Source organism: Diabrotica undecimpunctata, chromosome 1 (genome assembly GCF_040954645.1).
Source record: "Diabrotica undecimpunctata isolate CICGRU chromosome 1, icDiaUnde3, whole genome shotgun sequence".
NCBI lineage: Eukaryota > Metazoa > Arthropoda > Insecta > Coleoptera > Chrysomelidae > Diabrotica > Diabrotica undecimpunctata.
In genome coordinates this window covers 15,385,852-15,408,274 of record NC_092803.1, presented here as the reverse complement: position 1 = coordinate 15,408,274, position 22,423 = coordinate 15,385,852, and the positions used below count along the sequence as shown (strand labels likewise).

Sequence of the window (22,423 nt, the reverse complement as noted above, 5' to 3'; positions counted from 1 at the left end):
AGAGTAAATGATTTTGGAGAGTTAGAGTCTCCCTGTCTAACTGTTCTTTCCATTCTTATTTTGCTTGTTGTTACACCTTCTGCTACGTTTATTTGCATAGTATTCTACATCTGGAAGCGTTATTCATTCCTTCTAATACGGCCCAGAGTTATATGGAATCGAGTGCCTAATTGTAATCCACAAATGCCAGATGAAGAGGTTCATTGTATTCGGTGCACTTTTTAATAAGTGTCTGTATTGTCTCTAGGTGTTTTATTTCCAAAATCTCGCGTGTTCAACAGGTTGCTAACTATCTTAACTTATTTGATAGTCTGTTGGTAATTATTTTGGTAAGCAGTTATACAGATGTGTTAACAGGCTTATTGGTCTATTTGTTATTGTCTTACTTCTTGTCAAAGAGGCACTTGTTCATTAAGCTTTTAATTGCCTCCAAAGTAATTTAATCTCCAGCTGTAATCAGCTATTTTGTTATTCCGTCGTCTCCAGAAGCTTTTTCATTACTCATCTGTTTTAAAGCAGTTTGAACTTTCTCGTTAGTAAATTCTGGTAGTGTTTTAGATCCTGCATTTCGTTCATATCATGGTTTTCCAGTTTTGTTACGCTGGACGAGTATAATTCTGTATAGTAATCTTTAACAATATCTATTATCTGGTGTTTGTCGTTTATAGTTATGTCATTTTTGTCTTTTATCTGGTGTATTTGTTGTCGGCCTTTGCTATTTTTATTGATTTACTTAAAAATATTGACAATATCATTTAAAAGTCATTCTCTTTTCCTTTTCTTTAAAGGACACGAGATGGCGCCTAATATTTTCATAAAATATCTCAAAACTCCGGTCATGTAAAAAGTTTGCAATTTTCTAATTTAAACAAAAGTATAAAATAATGTACAAAAAATGTACGAACACAAATATTCATATCCCGTCTACCTGAAACTGTATCATACGTATTTCACTCTTTTGATATCATCAGATACAGCTGAAACGTCAGAGATTGGACCCACACAAGAGGAAATGAATTAATTCATCAAGCCCAGATTAGAGAGAAATTTGCAATATTGATAGCCAACCTCAACAGAGAAACAGGCACTTAGGAGGAGGAGATACAGTTTGCTGGCTTAGTCGAGATAAAAAACATATCCATTTGTATATCTATGGTTGTTAATACACAACCTTTCGGTGCGTAAAATACTAGTGCAATCTGAATTAAATAGTATCAAATGACCCTGAATAGTATCATTTTTCCCTTTTCTTTAAAGGACACTAGCTGGGATTCTAGTGTCCCACACTAGAATCCCTTTCAGTACGTATAAGGTTGTGTGGTGGCCACCATTTAGCTTAGCAAAACAGAAAATGAAGCAAAACATAAAACTACAAAAGTTAATAATGTAATAGACTGAATAAATGGCATAATATGACACTGCCAATTAAAAATAATGAAGAAGAATGTGTTTATAGATAAGTGATAGTATTTTTGAAATGACTTTACTAGTTAATATCCAGTAATTTACTGATTTCTCTTTGTTTCAGACGGAGAAATGTCCGATTCAAATATCTTTGTTTATTCAAATGTAGAAGAAGCTGAGAAAAAAGGTAAATATTATTTATTTAATGCTATTTGTGTATTAAATTCAATTATACATGTAAGTTGCATCATCAAGCTTAGCTCAATTGTATCAATAAGAACTTATAAAATGATTTGACTTCATCAGGATTTCCAGGCCAGTTTGCTAGTTGTTATACTTGTGCTAGGTATATAGGTCTTTACATTATTTTCTTCTCGCTTAGGTCAAGTTTTGTTGTGTTAGTTAACAAATTAAAAATTTTTAACCTCATCAAGTTTTTTATTACACTTTGCTACTTTCTGTGCTGGTATTTTTACAGTTTCTTTTCTCATTAGTTCTCCTCCACTGTCTCTCTTCATATCATTTTATTGTCACAGCTTGTCTTTTTGATTGGTACGTTTTGGTTTAATTCTTCTTCTTGGAATGTTGTATCATCTTAGCTGATCTTAACTATCAAATTGGCAATCGTCATCTGATATTAACTGCTACTAGGAAAAGAGATTTAGTTGTTTGTATCACTCAGGTTTTAAACTACGATACTTCCTCCAGACGACAAATTATTTCGAATTTGTTTCATCACTAGATATAATAATCTCTACTTTTTTGGGTACCTCATATTACTTGCCCAAAATACGTTAATTTTTGTTAGTTTTAATGGTTTTTACGATTTTGTTTTTTCTTAATTTTTATTAATACGGTAAAATTTTATATTGTGTTCATCCAACTAATACACAATATTTTTTACAGCAACACATCTCAAAAGCTTTTGAGTTTTTAATCTTCTGTGGTTAAACTCTAGAACATACTCATCACAAGCTATTACTATTGGTCTAATAGATATTGCAAGTAATTGTCTACTGGAGAATATAGTCTGCGTATCATCATAGTAATTAGTCATTACCATCTTAACAGATGAGTTGTAGTTCATCATCCAGCTTCAGTAACTTGGACAGTTTGATTAATGATATTCCTCCATTGGTCTCGGTCAACTGTTATATGTGCAGCTTTAGTACTCTTTGTTGAGAAGCTTTTTTGTAATGTCTGCCTATCGCTATGGAGATTTACCACGTTGACGCTGACTCCGAGGCCGTCCTTGAACCAATAACCACTCCATTTTGTGATCGTTTCGATGGATATGACCAAAGAACTTTCAAATTTTAGAGTAAACTGTACTACGTTGATTAGATTTAATTTCATTAGAATCGAGACACTAAATTAGGGGAAGCTTATGTTCAACGTTGGACGCAGAACGCTGGATGAATTAAGAACCGAGATATTGTACGACGAGCCTTTAATGGAATTCGAAGTAGTCGTCTCCATGTCTACATTTGAAAAGCGTCTATGTGTTGTCTAGCCGACTATTTGACGCTAATGTGGACGCTTTAATTCTAATATAGATAGACCCCTTTGATTTATATTCGAATTGGATTATCTGTTGTGTTTGCTGTAAGATCTTTTATGAATTTGATATTAGCGGAGATAAAATGCATCCTGATATGTCCTTCATTCTTATATTAACTGCTTCCGAAACTTCATGGTCAAACCTAATTGAATCTAAGTTATCAATAAATCTTCTGTAATGCATCTTCAGTAATTTCATTATTTTACTGTATCTAACCTTGTCAAACACCTTCTCGAAGTCTAGAAAGGTTGGAAAATATAAAAGTTTATTTAAAATCCTTTATAAAAGCTATATAATTCAAAATCCATTTGAAGTTACGTCACAGAATGTTTTCGTACTAAAAAGCCTAACATCAGTGTTTTGTTACTCGGTGCTCATGAGTTAAGCCACTAAATCTATCTATAGCCCAAAATCTATTCATGTGTTGAATATAGGCCTCTCCCATTTGTCTCCATTTGTCTCTATCTTCTGTTTGTCTTTTCCACATTGAACCTGCGCTTTGCTCAATGTCATCTTTCCATCTCATTTGCGGTCGACCTCTTGACCTTTTTGCAGTATATGGTCTCCAGCGGCCAATTTCTTTATTCCATCTTCCATCCTGATATCTTTCGTTATGCCCAGCCCTTTTCCATTTTAATTTAAATGCATGTTCGACAGCGTCTGTTGTTTCGGTTTTGCATCTTATCCACTCGTTCTTCTTTTTATTTCTCAACCATATTCCCAACATTTGTCTTTCCATGCCTCTTTGAGTTTTCTTTATTCTATCTAAGTTGCTCTTGGTACACATCCACGTCTGGGCACCATATGTCAGAACAGGTAGGACGCATGCATTAAATACCTTCGTTCTAAATTTTATGTCTGCTCTGATAGCTTGTCCTATATATTCTTGGACGTGTTCTATGTTTGTTCCACCTATTGTAAATACCGATCTGTCTTCTGTATTAGTCATTATTTTAGTTTTCTTTAGATTCATTTTTAGTCCTTTCTCAAGAGATGTTTTTCTAGGTCTGAAATCATTATTCGTAGTTGTTCCATAGTTGTTGCTATCAAGAGTACATCATCGGCGAATCTTAGATGATTTAAATATTTTCCGTTTATACAAAAACCCTTTATTGTCCCAGTCTATAGATTTAAAAATGTCTTCCAACGCCAGAGTAAATAGTTTGGGTGAGATTGTATCTCCTTGTCTGACACCTTTACAAATTCTAATTAATGGAGTTTGTAAATCTCTGTCTAGCTGAATTCTCATAGTGGCGTTTTGATATATATTGTGGATGAACATTCTGTACCGTGAATCTATCCGGCAATTAACTAGCGCTTCTTCCACTGCCCATAGTTCTATGCTGTCAAACGCTTTTTCATAGTCAACAAACGCTAGGTATATTGGAAGGTTGTATTCATTGGTCTTTTCTATCAATATTTTAAGGGTGTGAAGGTGGTCGGTTGTGCTGTACCCCATTCTAAATCCTGCCTGTTCAACTGGTTGGTATGCATCAAATTTGTTGTTTACCTGGGTAAAAATCTTTTAGATGGTACAAAATTTAATGTTTTACATTTTATTTAAAATTATGTTGTGATGTTTGAGTATTTCTCAGATAACCTACACGGCAACGTAAGACTCCTACTAGGGGTTGCTGCTGACCCTCAAACGATGTCTAAATGGGTTCTTTTTAAGTTATTTAAAAAAAAAGGCATTTTCAAAATATCTACTTTAAAACTTCCGGTTTTTTTTGTTTCTAGTATTTTGTTCTTTACTTGTCTTTCTAAAGTTATATTTTAATTTACGTAAATTTTAAAATTTCTTTTATGTCTTATATATGAGACCAATGGTCTATAATATTTTCGGTTATGTTATAGATAAATCGTCTCATATATGAACCGGACCAAAAAATGCCTCAGAAACTAAACAAAATATCATGTCTCGGTTTTATATAAATTACAAACAGGTAAAGGTTTTTTTCAAATATTTTACATAACCTATACATGGTCTATAAGGACGAAAGTACCCCCTTGGTAGCGAACGTATTAAATCACTGTTTTTTTTTTCGAAAACCTTTTATTGTTATTGTTAATTGTTGCCGGAATAGCCACTGAACTACGTCCGCCAGTAAATCTCTGGTTAGTTGTTATGTATTCTATTAGATTTCGAACTATCTTTTCTTAGTATCCGCTGGAGACTTTTAGGTATATAAGAAGTGTCTCAAATATATTAGTTAAAAGTTTACTCCGCAAGTCTCTTTATCGGATCTTATTTTCCATCGAGAAACCGATTTGGTTACCTTTAAAAATTCTTTATAGTATTTTTATATTTCTACATACTATTTTTACCTAATTGCGTCATCATAGACATCGTTCAAACATATTCCAATTAATTACTTGTAGTCGTCGATATTTAAATCACCTCTTCCGATTCGGCCGCATATTGACAAACTTTTCTATGTTGCAACTTTACTTTTTGGGAGCAACGGATATTGCTGTCCAGTTGGATCTGGTGAAATTGCCATGTAGGGAGGCCGCGTGTGCATACAGAATCAAGTGGGCCGATGTCTGGGCGTTTGTGCTGCGTTGGTGTGGATAAAGCGACCTGAACATATGCCGTACCGGTAGTACATACTCAGACAAAAAAGACGAATGTGTGTCTACAGGGTAATTCCTAAAATATGAAAAAATATAGTGAAAAATACTAATGATTGTATATTTATTGTGACGAATATCACAAAAACTACACAATAAAGACTCAAGTATTAATGTGTTTAAACTATACTTATATTGAAATTTTTCTGTAATTCTAATTCTAAAATTTGATATGTAAATGACGTAATTATCGTTCTTTTTCTATTTACAGGACATAGTGACTAGTGATAACTGATTAAACTACAATTTTAATCCAAAAAACTTAAAAACCTGTTGGTGAAGTTTCAACGCACGTCACAAATGTTTTTTCACTATAACTAACTTAAAAAGTAACAATTCGATTGGTTTCTTATTCTTGAGCTTACTTTTTGAGTCTGCAATCGAATCTTGAAGTTTAGATATTCCGACCATTGGACCCTTGCAACAAGCCACAAATGCTACAAAAACTAAGTATCAACTTTTTATCTCAACAACAGGCTGTAGTATATATCAAAGACGTGTCCTAAAAATATTGAGATAAATGCAGGGATCCAACAATATTCTATTATAATAAATAATTGTTTTTCAATCAAAAATCTAGGGCATACGTATTGTTAACATGCGTGTCTAGTTTTAAAATATTTTTGTTACACCTTAAGTTCAACCTTGTAGATTCAGCATTTTTATATAAACATTATTTGGTCTAGTAAACGGGTCGATTTGTCATAAACCGATATGTTATAAAATGGTAAACAGACGAGCAATCAAGGTTAATTGATAATTGTAATTTAGTTTAGTCAGTCGGTACTTTGTAATTAAACAGATGTAATCTGAGTTAAGCGTAGTCAATGATATCACCGTGCGAATCCACGTAAATCGCGTTACATCGTCAACTAAGTACTGTATAAATCATTAACGGTAAGTTGTAAATAGTGTGTTATCAATAAAGATGTATTTATACTTATATTCTGACTCTCCATGCCACAAAGATAAGACGACCCAACGATTTACCATAAGGCTAGCAAACAGAGAAATGCGAGCGTATCTTGATAACAGACTATTGAAATACAATAAATATCCAAACTACCTTGGGGTTACTCACATTCAGAGAACACCTGACAAAAACATCAGCAAAACTAAAAACAAGTAACAACATACTACGAAAACTCTGCAGAACTACATGGGATCCACAGCATTAACCTCGCTCTTGGCCTGATATCTCTAGTGGCAGAGTACTGTGCTGCAGCGGTATGGTTGAACAGCAGGCATACCTACTTGGTCGACACTCAGCTAAACCATGCAATTCGTATGGTATGATAACAGGCACAATTTTGCCCACCCCCACAATGTGGCTCCCACCCTTAGTAACAGCTCCACCCAACCTAGGCCGCGAACATGCATTCGTTAACAAATACAATATCATTATATAACGTATGGTCCTAAAGTTTTGAGAAAAATTTCACCTGGTCTGATTGAGAAGCAAAATGCATTTAACAAAGAAGGCCATGGAATTGAAATGTCATCAGTTATTGACATTTAATAAACAAAGCAGAATATTTTGGTTTGTTCTCTGCAAAATGTCTTATAAAATTGATATTCGTCGAGGTGTTTATAATATGGTTGGGCGAATGTCGAAACGAGATATTGTTAATATTTATCGAGATCAAAACATAAGCAAATCGACAATTTATCGCACAATCAGAGAATGTGAAGAAGGGATACTATGTGTTAACTTGTGTAAAAGTGGCCGACCGCGGATTTTGAACCATATAAGAGAGGCAAGACTGATTGAAGCAGCTAAGAACAAAATTGGGGTCTCACAGCGAAAACTGGCCAGAAGATTTTATGTTGGAAAGACTACAGTATACAGGGCCCTATCGAGTAACAATATTATCTACCGGAAAAGAAGGAAAGCTCCAAAATACACAGAGGATCAATTAGAGAGAATTCCGAGATGTTGCCGCGCTTTAAGGCGAGTGCATTTCGTCAACAAGTTGATCGTGATGGACGATGAAAAATATTTTACTTTGTCCAACTCTGAGATGAAGGGCAACGATGAGTTTTACACGAACGATTACGAAAATGTACCTGATGAAATAAAATTCAAAAGTAAGAAAAAATATGAGGACAAAATTTTGGTATGGTGTGCAATTTCTGAGGCTGGCTTTATCTCACAGCCCTACATTGGTGTTGTTCGAGGCGAAGCCTTAAACGCAAATATTTATATTCAAAGATGTCTCTCTAAATTGCTTCACTTTGTGAACACACATCATGCAAATGATCAAATAGTCTTTTGGCCAGATCTTGCTTCATGTCATTACGCGAGAATCACAAGAGACTGGTACGAAACTAACAACATTACCTTTGTACCGAAAGCAGACAATCCCCCAACCTACCTCAGGCTCGTCCAATTGAAGAGTTCTGGGCAATATTAAGTCGGAAAGTCTATAATAACGGATGGGAAGCACAAAATCAGGAACAGTTAAGACGCCGCATATATACAAAAATTAGAGAAATTGACGCCGAGGTCGTCCAAAGGATGATGCAACGTGTCAGGGGAATTATTAGGCAAATCGAAAATAATGGTCCCTTGTGTGTCATTTGAATTTTGAGTTAAGTTAAATTGTTGAATAATTTAATAAAAATATAAGATTATTTTGGTCAGAGTTATCTGCTTTTGAAATTTTTCCCAAAACTTTAGGACCATACGTTATAATTGTCAACTTCTAGTCCACAATGACATTCCCGATATGATTGGAAACCGACTCCGATCGAGGTTACCTTTCCTGAAATCCACTTTAGCGCTACCTACATCATTCCAATTTTCACTTAAATGCCCGATGGAGAGAAGAGTAGAAAACTAAAATAGGTCCGTATTACCCTAGTTTTCTGAACATCATAGATCAACCTGACGGCTTTGAACGTTTCCGCAAGACTTGGGCAACCCTTAATCGAATCAGAATGCACTGCGGAAAATGCTCCGACCCGTCTGTTCCCCTTAACTCATCCCTTTTATCTTCCAGGCTTTCTTCTCCTTTGGCTATTCACATAAACCACATAAATATACGGGTCGGTAATAGCCTAGTCACCATGCGTATTTAACTTTTTTAACAACATAAAATTGAAGTAAGGTTATTCTCACAGAGAATTTCAGACAATCAGATTAGATTTGGTCTTAAATGACCTAGTTTATGAATTTTATTAAAATTAAGCCCTAAGCTCACATCTCTTGCCCTATGGTTGGTCCATAGGTCGATCCGATTCTATTCTATGTAGCAGATTTATTTAGAATTTTACAATACTACGTTAGCCTTTTTGTTCTCTGGCCAGGATCTGAACGATCGACTATAAGATCATTCACGGTGAAGTGGATACGATTCGTCCACCTGGTCTGCTTGGCCATTTAAGCTAACTAACAAAAATATCTCCTATATATGATACAAAAGTAACCAAAAGATGGAAGGAAGACTTATTCCAAGGGCTGCCAAACCGAAAGAAAGATTAATTGTGGGCCTCCTCTTGAAACGATTAAGCGAAATTTGAAACTGGAACAGGAAAAAAATGCTTAAAACATAGAATGAAGAAGAGAAGAAAAATAATTTTCGAAAATTGTTATTTTGGGGAGAATTTCCGAATTGGAATTTAAAAAAAAATGACATTTTTTTGTAGTTATTTACCAGAAAAGTATATTTCCTTACAGTTCCAGTTCCTTACAATTCACGCTGTAAACAGTTCCTGACAAAGATTTAGTTTTTTGTCAAAAAAAAAAAATTAAATCGCCAATTCTTAGATACTAAATAACCCTGTATGCGATTGAGTGTACGTTCTACATATTTCTTTTTGGTTCAGTTTTATAAGAACTGTTTGAATATAAATAGATAGTGTGGGATACACGCATCCTTTATTTATGCTAAAATAGATAACAGAAAAGGAAAAAATGTATAAAAATATCTTCTGAGTTCCAATTGTTTGCATACCAAACAAACAGATATTTATATTAGAAATATTGGTCAACTAGATTTCTTCATTAATAACATTGTAGGTGTATAAAATGTCACTAATAAACATATATCAAATAAACTATGAAAAAAAGGAATAGAAAAAAAAATAAAACAACAAATTGTTAACATTAACCTAAATTAACTGTGGTACACTTTTATGTAGGTATATCATCATCAGTGACATGACAGCTCGTTATTCAGAACAGTCCTCCATTCACCCTGTCTTTGGCAACTTTTCTTCATGCTCTAACTCCAATTGTTTTAAAATCATCCTCCCAGTTGTTTGGATACCTAAGTGAGCGCTCACAACGATGCGCCGACCTTCGCTCCGACTCTAGGATCGTACCATGTTATCGTAGCAGAGCATCGCATCGTATCCTTGCCTAGAGCATAGCAGTGATAGTGAACGCTCGCATTTAAAATAATGCATTTATTTTATCTGGCGATCGATAATATGGTACGATCCTGTGGTCGGAGCGAGGGTTGGCGCCTCGTTGTAACCGCCCACTTAGTTTTAGTCTTCCTTTGGCTCGTTGTCCTATAGGTCCTTCAATTAGAAACTTTTAGTTATTTGTAATTAATAACAACTAACTTTTGTCGAGACGAGATTTTTTAGTAGTAAAAATGAACAGAGTAAACGAGAATGATTGTAGACTATCTAAATAACTAAAAAGACCATTTGGACAGAATTAATGATGACCGGTCTCCGAAACTAGTGTATAACTACAAACCTCAGGAAGGTTTTCAGTACCGAGGGTTTTCAGTAATTTCGTATTGCTGATTCGACCGAAGGATCTTTTCGAAATCTACGAAGCACAAAAACACATATTTTGTTTGTCTTCACACTATTAGCATAATCCCTGGAGTGAGAAGGCTTCCCTGGTCCTTATATGGTTTCGAAATCCAAACTTATCATTTCCTATTTCTTCTCCATATTTTTTTATAGCCTGTAGTGAAGAAGTTTGAGAGTCTGACCATATCGTGGTATATTTCGTCTGGTCTAGTTTTATTTCACTCTCTGTAATCAACAGATTTTCTTTATTAACTTTCCTTTTTCATCTTTTTTCAATAATGTTGTATGTAAGTTTCCCATTTCTTTAGTTTATTTGTATTTTGTATTGTAGATTAATTCCCACTTTGGCTCTACTCGCAATTTGCGAGTAGTTTTTATTGTTTTATATTTATTTTTTAACTTTTCTATACATATTAAAATAATGATGTTTATTTCCGTAGTATTCTATTCTTTGCGTGTTTGACATTGTTTTTCTTATTTTTCGTCTCTTTTTATTGAGTTATTTGTATTCTGACAGATTCCATCCGTTTTGCTGCCTATTTCGTCCTTTATATCAATAATTTATTCTGTGATTCAGCCTTATTTAACTTTTATTTTTGTTTTTTTGCTTTTATTTTCGGAACTGGTAACTCGTCTTTAATAGTTTTTGTTAAAAGAACTTTGTTTTGTAATGATAGGATTTTTTTTATTGTTACATTGCATTTTTACAATCTACTCTATAAACAGGTAATAAGTAAGTAGTCTGTAAGAAAATTAACGTGAGTAACAGGTAACATGTACATAAATGCAAAGTTTACAGGAAGACAAAAAAACTGATTTTCTTCAAAAATTATGTAGTTACAAAAATCTTGGACCAATATTCTATTTTTTTTTTCTATTGGAATATACACCAACAGTTTCTTTAAGTCACCAATTTTTTTATGATTAATAGGCAATTTGCCGGAATATGCAGGATATGAAACGCAGTCAGGAAGATTAACTATGCTTTCTTGTATTTTGGCTAATCCAAAACACTCCTGGATTATTCCGTCAAGTGCAGTTACTTTGCCAGGAGTTTCCTTAGAATATCGAAACTCATAGAAATTGTTGACTTGAAAGGAAACTTTTTTATCAGTGACAATGTTCTTGCCATGGCTTGATATTGACAAAACTTGCTTCTTATAGTGTTGTTGCCACCATTTTTTGAAGTCGATTATTTTCGTACCAACGACTTTGTGAACACTAATTTTTTTACTTTTTGAAGAAGTCTCAATGAGAGAGATATATTCATCATGAGAGTATATTCTATCATGTCTCCGTAGTTTTCTTTTCACAATTCCAAAATCTCGATCACATTCATTAAAAGAATGTCTCTCATTGGAAAGTAATGTGTGATATTTTAAAACCGACCACTTGATGTTAGCGTTAACAAAAATCGCACTACGGTATTGTTTTTATTTTGGCGGGGGCATCCGTCTGAGAAAAGATACAACTGAGTTGCCGTTAAGGGTACGTGTTCTTCAATGAAATTGAGTAAAAATGTACATACTTCATTTGGACCTTTCAGTGATTCTCCTTCTTGGTATGAATAAAAAAAGGCTTTGTTGTTCTTCATATCATGAATACAAAGTTCTTAAATCCATAGCTGCCTGTAGTAAAATACCTCTTGCACAGGAATATGGGGAAGGGGCAGATTCTGCATGTAGTCGATTGTTATTGCCATTACATCCTCTCTTTCTCTGCACATTCTGCTTATTTCTTCTTTTATGCACTAGAAGCTCAGCTACAGCAACCCTTTTAGCATTTTCATTTAAAAATGGATCTGCTATCTTTGTTTTTAAATTTTCACACAATGAACACACATCCACCTGAGGTCGGCCAAACGAAAGATCGAAATTTTCTTTAAAATAGGAATACAAGTAGTTATATTTTATGATTTTATCGGTGATATCCGGATTCTTCTCCAGAAACATTTCATGAATAATTTTAATGTTTAATGAAGCAGAAGGTATTTTTTTTAATATTGTTTGAGTAGTGGACTTCTTTTTTAGGTAACGAATCAACAAATTCATGAATTCGATGCAAGTAGTTACCATCAATCGCATTATGTCTAGACGATATTCCTGTTCCTCTTAAATCACGAGGAAGTTTGTTCTGAGACTTTAGTTTGCATAAACAATAAACTCTTTTTATTGTAATTCCATGCAAGCTTATGAAAGCTTTCTTGCATACTTCTTTTCTCTGCCCATTACTACAAACATAGTATTTACAAGAATAACTTTTATGCTACACTTCTTTAGACAGCTAAAAATAATAAAAAATCTATTTAACTCTGTACTCTAAAAACTGTACTATTTTTACTTACCCACAGTTAACTCCTTTTTTTTCTCTGAGGAACTTCTTTTACAACATGATTTATATGAGCTTTTCCTTTCACCTTAGCATTTCGTATAAAATTTTGTTTATAGTTGTCTGATAGTGATATTATCATTCCAATACGTTACCGTCAGAGCCGAAAGCCGATCGTTGTCGAACCAATTCAGTTGGTTTAGTTCGAAAAGATAACATGGCCAACATTTGTTACCCCTTTTCTAACTAAATCAAAACTTAACATTGGCGCACCCAGCGGGGGGAGGGGGGGGTTGGGGGTTAAACCCCCCCCCCCCAGGACCCTATTCCGACACTGTTACTAACACATTTTAAGGACTCAAAATGGAGATAACATCATAAAAAAAAATTCGGTGACCAACCAAAACCCCCCAGAGGCAAATTCTAGGTGCGCTACTGAAACTCAATGTCTATTTTTAACAGGGACGAGATGAGATATGTTACGTTTTCAAACTACTTACTGTGTAGGAACAATTAGTGAGCAATATTGCGTCAAAAAGTGTATTTGGCAAAAAGTGTCATTTTGTTACCTTTTCGAAACAAGTGATTCAAGTATTATTGCGGTAGGTCTTCTGGCAATACTGTCTTCAATCTTCTTTCGGCAAGTGGTTGGGTGAATAAATTATTTATCAGTTCTTTGTTGTGATCAGTGGTACGATTTTTATATTTTATTGAGTTCTTTATTATGTTCATCGTTATTAGTATCTGGTGCTGCGAGTACAGTTGCAAGATGCTCTGCGAATACTGTTGTTTTTTCTGCGTTTGTGTGGGCCTAGGTCATATCTGTTTTTCTTAAAGGTGAATTTGTTATTGTCGGCCAATTTTTTTGTAGCTTTTCACATAGAGTGGTCTTCATGTGAGAGGTTCGAAACATAAAACTGGAAAGAGTCGTTTTTGTCTCTGACTTATCCTGTTAAGGTACGTTTTATTTAGAGGATTTCTCGTTTGTTGCCATATGCCTCTAGCTCTTATTTTTTCTGCAACAAGTTCTCTTATATGGAGGGGATATTATGGTTTTCTTGCTGATAGGAATTTACAGCGCCACTTGAGGAACGGAATTGTTTAATAAATGAAAAAACTGATATGTTTTTGTACACACTTATGACGAATCAAAAAATGGAAAAAGGAAAGTATGTTTTTTTTAAGTGTGTAAATTTACACACTTCAAAAATACTTTCCTTTTTCCATTTTTAGATTCACGGAATTATTTGCCATAAATTGACTGATCAGTGAGCTAAAACTGTGATATGTGTCACAACTAAATCGTCTTCCGAAAACAGCAATGAAAAAGCACCTTATAAGGTCCGATTACAACCTTATGATATCATCAGTATATCTATTGATAAAAAATTACTTTACGTTTATTGTAAGTACTTGTTTTTTATATGTTTCTTAAATGTTGGATTAATACTTTTTTAAGATCCTACTATCACCTAATTTAAGTACTTTTACAAGTACCATAAACGTTTATTGTACCGCAGATTGCAAGATAAAGTGTGGATCACAAAAGTATATTCAAAATGGTAATATTGTAGTATTATTTATATTTCAAGAGGTTTATTTTGTTGTAAATCAGCATAAATGAAATATCATACAATGTTTTAAAAGTTTTTATATATATATATATATATATATATATATATATATATATATATATATATATATAATAAATGTAAAAGATATCGGCATAGCTCGCAACAAAGAAGAAAAAAAAATAAAATATGTGTATAAGATGGAAGGTTAGCTATTACTATTAGAAGAATTAATTATTATTACTGTTAGAAGATAGCTTTGCTTCCTCAGTGGATGTGTTAGTTGTTGTTCTGGAAACCTCAGAGTCTTCTAACATTATTGCCACAAATTGGTTCGAGGATGAGTTTTTAGTGCGACATCGATCAATAATTCCATTATGGTATAGAGTATTTAACAAATTATGACCATTTTTATTTCGAAATCTCTTTGAAATCAACACCATGTATATAAAGAAGTAATGCATACATAATTATTTATTTTATATATTAAAGTAAACAATATATTGCAGTTTTTAAATTAAGTCTAACTGAAATCATTGACAAAACTTTGTATACTTTGTATATATTCAATTTTTGTAAGTAGAAATAAGTATTGACTATTGAGTGATAATATAACAAAATTATTTAGTCCTATTATATATTATATATTAGTCCTTGATATTGAATACCCCTCTCGAATTTTTTTAGGTAGGCACCAAAATGCTTGTTTTTCATTCACCTAGCAATTTATCAACTAATTCTTTATACCTAAATCGTTCAAAAGTTTTATCTAAATTTTAATAAATCGTTCCAAATTTTACATAATTATTAAAAAAATATATTTTTGAATTTGAGTTTTTTCGTATTTTTGTATTTTCTGAGAAAATTCGCCATATTCTACATTATATTGTATTTTTTTACACCATCAGAAAGTAAAGAGTCCATCACTATTTTTTTTTTCACTTTTTACCATTTTCAAATGTCCTCTATTGTTCTTACGGTATACTTATTAATTACTATGTCTATTTATTGAGTAGGTTACAAATTGAAATAAATAAATTTAAAAAATCGCTGCCACTTATTAATGTCATTGAATCTATGACGCTATTACCGTACATAGACTTCGCCATTTGCTTGGTTGTACTTGAAAGCCATTCAATGGCTATTTAAAAATCGTGTACCCGAATCCTTATTGTCGTCGTATCGTTAGCTGAAAAGATATTTGTAAGTTAATTCATTTCAACTGATTGTATAATAATTCATAAAATAAACTTTCACCAATGAATGGAGCTCTCACTGTACGTTATTCGGATAAATGTCATTCAGTGGCGTCCGAGGTTTAATCGATTTGCCGAGAAGGGACACATCGCTTGAAAATCTAATAAATGGCATTATTTTGAGAGTTTTTAACTAATTTATCGAAATTCCTAATACATTTCAGGGATATTAGAGGAAAGAGCAGTTCCTACTTTAATTTCAATTATCTCTTTCTATTGATATTTTTTCTTTTTTTTTTCTATATTTATGATAAGGGTTTTTTCTCGGCCTTCTTTTTCTTATTTTTCCAAATCTTTTGAATTTCATCCAAAAATTTGAATGAAATCCAAAATATTTTGCTGTTTTATTCTCCTTGATTGATTCTGTTGATGTGACGTACTGGTTTGGCATTCTTTTTAAATTTTTGATAATGTAAATTAGGTATTTTTAATATATTCACTCTTTATTGGGTCAAGTTGTTTTTTGTACCATTATTCTCAACGGAACTCTGCCTGTATTGGGTGTGGGGTGAATTGAGTAGCTCTATAACCGATGCAGCCGATCCCAATCCCGGATAAAAGAGGAGAGATAGAGGAGTAACACCTCTAAAAACAACCAGGGTTCAACTGGCCTGGTTGATAGCAACCTGTAAGGGCTCCTTGTCTAGGATTACAGACGAAGGGTAGATGATGCTCTTAAGCTGCAGTGCAATAAAATGTTAAAAAACCCAGCAAAACGCCTCGGAATGAATCGATCAACAAACGACGACGTACGCTACGAAAAAGGAGTATGAGTTTCGGAACTTGGAACGTGCAAGGTTTTAGACCTAAAATAAATGAAATAATGTATGAAATGGGTGAAATTGGACATCACAGTAATCACCGAAACAAAACGAAAGGGCCAAGGATCAGAAAACATCAGAGAATGTGATCACTTCTACAGCGGGGTACCAAAGGAGAAAAGAGCTCAACAAGATGTTGCCATGTTAATACGTAAAAAGTTAAGGAAATACGTAACTACTTGGGAGGCCATAAACGAGAGAATGATAAAAGTGAACCTTACGATTAGAGGACACAAATGCACAATCTTGGGTGTAGAATGCAGTAAATGATAACGCACCAGTACGTCATTAAAAACGTTTTTTTTTGAGAAATTGAATTTAGAGGTTGCAAAAGTCGGCACATCTCGAGAAATTATCATCTTGGGAGACTTAAACAGCAGAACTGGAAAAAACCCCATAACGCAGTAATAGGTCAATTCGAAGAAGACCACGTAAATGATACTGATACCAGACTAATATCATTATGCGAACAAAATGAAATAAAAATTGCAAATGGATTTTTTCAACACATAGACATACACAAATACACATGGACGCAAAATACGAGAAGGTTTAAATCAATCATAGACTACACATTCATACGACAAAAGACAAATATGATTGTACAAGATATAAGAGTATTGAGAGGAGTTACCTGTGGAAGCGATCATCACTTTTTAAAAGCTAAAATCATATTTGAAGTAAATAAACCTAAAGAAGAAAAAGAAGGAAATGAAAGGGAGAAAGAAATACAGAACAGGTATAGCCTAATCAGTTTAGAACAAGAATGCGTGAGAGAATTAGATTAAATCAAAAGTTGGAAAATAAACAATTTAATAATAATGAAGAACATTACACTCACATAAAAAGGTGTCTCAAGGAGGCAGCAACAGAAGCCATTGGATACCAAATCCCGAATCAAAGAAAACTTCCATATTGGTTTGACGAATAATTAGAACAAGAAATAAAGAACAAAATAGTCCAATATCAAAAATTCTTAAATACAAAGAATATAAGGATGAAATAATCTACAAGGAGTCTCAAGCTAAAGTACGAAAAATGATATGTCGGAAGAAAAATGAAGCATGGCGACAAAAGTGTAACATGATAACATTAACAACCAAAGTGACAACAAATAAACTGAATGAAATTTTGAAGACTTGTTTTGGGAGGCGTTCTTCAGACATTATCTGTACATGACCGTACCATCTGAGTTATTGAGTACCAATATCGTCTACTATTGTATGTTTTACTTTCATAATTTCGCTTATTCTGTTGTTCGTTACTTTTTCTAGTCTAGATTTTCCAGCTGAACGTCGTCAGAAATCCATTTCCGTTGCCTCGAGGTTTCTCTTGTATCTTTCCTTTCTTTGCCATACTTCACTACTGTAGGTACTTATACTTGTAATGATTGTGTTATATATCTTGTGCTTGTTATTATAGTGGATATAAATATACCAAATTATATTCCAAGTTTAATTTAGAAAATATATCTCTCACTGTCATTGGTAATTTGATTAACAATTTCATATTACTTCAGTGGTTTTCAATATTATATTTGCCAAAAAGGGTGAAATGGACTATATCAAGTTTTGAGCATTCTTGTTTTATTTTTAGTTGCCGAGAAAAATATTAGGTACCTGTAAATAAAAATTACTCTTCTATGAAACTGGTTTCTCTTCATTTTTTTTTAAATAACGTTTATTTCTGGACTTATGCAGTTATTAGCGTAATTCCCTCGTAAAAGTCGTCCAGTTGTATACCACTTCGATTCCATCATCGAGCGGATATTCAAAACGCTGGCAAGTAACTAGTTATTATTAAATTTTTGTGGTATGAACACTGTCATTGGTTTTTTTGTATGAAGCTAGATGGCTAGATTATTGGAGTATTTCAGTGACATTTAATGCTTTATCTGTATTCATTAGGTCGGATATCGTGTGAGTTGAATGGCCTATTAGTGGAACTTAATATCCGGTAAAGAAACTAGAAGTGCACATGCTACACTATATAAAATTTTGTTCTTTTTTAATGTTGTAATTGTCTGATGGTGTTCGTCGTTCAACTTTGTCGAAAATCGTGTAGGAATAGGGATCTTACAGAGTGAAGGCATTTACACTACAATTTTTAGTTTCGAAACATCTGTCCATGTTTTCTATATGAGGTTTCTAATTTGTTTAATCAAGATTGGGAGATATTTTTTCACAATTATTTGTCAGGATAGGCCTTTCACTGGTGTTTATTCAGTGATATTGTCGTCTATTGTGTCCCAAGAAGGGAATATGAAAAAATCACCAGTAGCCCCCAGCTCTCACTGCTTGAAGACATTAGTGCTTTTAAGCCGCAAGTCCAGACATTTGACATAAGTAACAACCACACAACTATCCGAGATAAAGTTCCATATTGTCGCTTCCTTCACTTGGATCCATCAATCAAGAAATTTGAAATCCATCATAGAGTATTTACAGATACAGATACATACAAGGCGTAAGAGTATTTAGAGGAAGCACATGTGGAAGCGACCACTACCTAGTAAAGGCTAAAATAATGCCCATAGGACTAGCCAAGAAAAAAGAACACAACGAGGAACAAGAGCAAAAAACAATAGAAACCAAATACAACCTGGATAGCCTCAAGCATGAAAGCACAAAGGCACTGTACAAAAAGCGACTCGATGAAAATCTCTTACAAGAAAACTTTGATAGTGTTGAGCACCATTATAATTACATAAAACAATGTCAAAAGTGCAGCAGAAGAAGCCCTGGGTAAATATGAAAAAACCGAACGAAGGAAGCCATATTAGTGGGATAAAGAAATCGAAGAAAAAATAGAGATTAAACGAGATAAATACCACAAACACTTAAATATAAATACTGATCAAAGTAAAAACGAATATCGAACAGCCCAAAGAAACATACGAGGTGCGGTAACTAAGAAGAAACACGAAAGCTGGGAAAGAAACTGCTCCAGAATAAACACTTACTTGGAGGGTAGCAGAAGCACCGAAAGCTGGAAAATACTTCGATCTCTTCGGCAAGATAAGACTAAAGACATCATCTCACCGATCAGTCTAGATAAATGGGAAGAATACTTCGCAAATCTACTGGCGGAAGAAAGGGCAGAATATTTGCAAACACCTCAAACATAATCAGAGGTGGAAGTACATACAATAGCTTCCCCAATTAGGATTGACGACAAAGCAGTAGCACGAGTATGCCAAGCATTAAAGAATAGAAAATCACCAGGCCCTGGCAATATCCCACCTGAACTACTCACGTACGGTACAAGCAAATTATATAAGCAGCTAGCCAGCCTTTATCAAAACCGTATAACCGGAGAGTGTATATCGGAGGAGTGGAGGACATCGTTTATCACGAAAATACATAAGAAGGGAAGTAATATGTGACAATTATCGAGGAATAGCAGTCCTTAGCACCATCTCGGGAATTTACGGAAACTCGGGAAACTACTGACCAGCTAATCGAAAAAAAGTAGCACGAAATCAACCAATACATCTTCTCTATGTGGATCTTAAAAAAGCTTGTGACCATGCCACACCAAAATCTCTGGAAAGCTCTCGAGAAAACAAATATTAGTGTAACCTTAATGTTCAAGACCTCTACAGGAACAACACAAGTAAAAAAAGAAAGATGAGAAGTACATACAAAGGGTTTCACTATCAGCAAAGGACTCAAACAAGGATGCTGCGTGTCTCCTACTTTGTTTAATATCTACTCGGAGCAAGCGATGAAGACATGGAAAAGAAAATGCAGAAACATGGGAATTCCTCTAAACGACGCAATATTGTACACATTGAGTTTTGCATACGACCAGATAGTGATGGCCCAAGAGTATGAAGACCTCGAATATATGACCCGTAAACTTATCGAAGAAGACGAACTGTGGAGGCCAGAAGAAAATATCAGGAACACTGAATACATGTGTATTGGGGGAATTCACAAAATCTAATCTTGGAAGAAATACAGCGAGAAATAAATCACTGTCAATAATACAAATATTTAGGCATGCAAATAACCAACGATGGCAAATTAGATGAAGAAATTAAACATAGAAATAACCAGGGAAGACAAGCCATTAGGCAATTAAACAGTGTACTGTGGGACAAAACAATCTCCAAAGACAACAAACACAAAATCTATAACAGCATTATAAAAAGCATTGTTACCTATGGAAGTGAGGTATGGCCACTGAGAGGAAAAAACTTAAAAGCATTAGAAGCAACAGAAATTGACTTCTCAAGAACAGCGGTTAGAAAATCAAGATTAGACAGAGTTAGAAACGAAAGAATACGAGAAATTATGGATGATAAGCACAATACAACAGAGGACATCAGAATAAATCAACTAAGATGGTATGGATACGTCCAAAGAATGGATGAACATAGAATACCAAAGAAAGTATTGAACTGCACACTGAACGTTATAAACTGATTGATTGATTGATTGATTGTCGCTTCCTGGCAGACGGAATGGTCTCAGAAATAATCTCCACAAGCACAGAACTTACACACAATGGTAAAATAACTGTGCGGTGTTCCTAAACAAGTGGAGGGAGCTGTCATTCCACATGTGCGACTGTGGTTCTGCAAGACAGATGGTACAACGTGTAATGGAGGATAGCCAAACGAGTCTATGAAGGCAGTCGAGAGGATTTTCTGTTGGCTACGAAAGAAGCTAATGGATATCAACATAAGTTAAATTTCTGTTTGTACATTTTTCTTATTAATTTTTTTCAGAATCAGAATTTTACGATGTATATATAAAGCTATAAGATAAATAAATAAATGTCCCAACAAACTATGGAGAATTTCTGTGATACGGTGAGATAGAAAAAAAAAGAGCAGTAAGAGTTGGAAACAATCAAACGAAAATATAAGGATAAAATAAAGACTGCAAATATTTTTCAGAAAGCATTATCGTTGCAATAGTGAAAAATCTAAATTAAATAAAATAAATATAATTAAATAAAAATAAATAAAATTAAATAAAATTCAATAAAAATAATAATAATAAATAAATTTTTATTTTTATTTAAATTAATGTGTCTCGGCTGCAATGGCCATTGACACAAACAATATTGTGTACAATAATTACAATAAGCACATGTAACTAATTGCTACAGTTAATCTATAAGCTCAAAACCTATGACTAAATAATATAATATAAGTAAAGTACATGGAAAACAAGGGGTCATATTCTGTTGAACAACTGAATGTCTTTCAAGAAACCAATTAGGTTAAAGACTTGATCGGGTGAGTTTAAAACGTCTTTGATATTTGACATAAGTTTATGTTGCACTCTGTGTTTTGCGTACCGGGGACACTCGATCAGGATGTGTTTCACAGTTAATACACTTGAGCAGATTTGGCAATTGGGCTTCGGCTCGGACTTTATGTGTGAATCGGGTATGTCCTATTCTGATAAATAAAATTAAAAAAGGTTAAATAAAATTAATTAAAACTAAATAAAATTAAACAAAATTAAATAAAATTAAACAAAACTAAATAAAATTAAACAACATTAAATAAAATTAAAAAATTTTGCTTGGAAAATCTTTATGTTTTACGTGCTTCTTTTCTTTTCTGTTCTTGTTTTTTAATCGCCAATTTCTCCATCTGAATTTTTTTCAGATTTGTTTGATTTACTTTTTGTTTGATTTACGTATGTGTCCCCATGCGAAAGATGCATATGTTATTATTGGAAGTATGATGCTGTTAATCTGTTTGCTTTTTTTACCTATGAGTCCTCTTATTGCTGCTCTGGCTGTGGTTGTTTTTTGGATTGTTGGGTCCATATGTTGCGTGAAGGTTAGTCCTTGATCCATTGTGACTCCTAGGTATTTTGCTTCTCTTTTCCATTCGACCTGATTGTTTTGTACTGTAAGCTGTTCGTATGGGGTTTCTCTTCTCTTTTTAAACATTGCTTGAATTTTTTCTGAGTTGATGGCTATTTTCCATTAGATACTCCATTCTTCTATGTTATCCAATGTTGTCTGTAAGTTGTTTACAGCTTCATCAGTGTTTCTGTGTTTAGCCGCAATTGCTGTGTCATCTGCATAAAGACTGAGAAGTGTTCC

At 33.7% G+C, this 22,423-nt stretch overlaps 1 protein-coding gene across 1 annotated transcript in view; it reads left to right on the top strand.

The window, feature by feature from the left end:
* sty (sprouty signaling antagonist) overlaps positions 1 to 22,423 on the top strand; it is a 309,966-nt gene that overhangs the window by 221,306 nt on the left and 66,237 nt on the right. Inside the window, exon 4 of the mRNA XM_072537182.1 lies at positions 1,529 to 1,591. The gene's annotated coding sequence lies outside the window, so the exon portion shown is untranslated. The remainder of the gene's footprint in view (positions 1 to 1,528; positions 1,592 to 22,423) is intronic.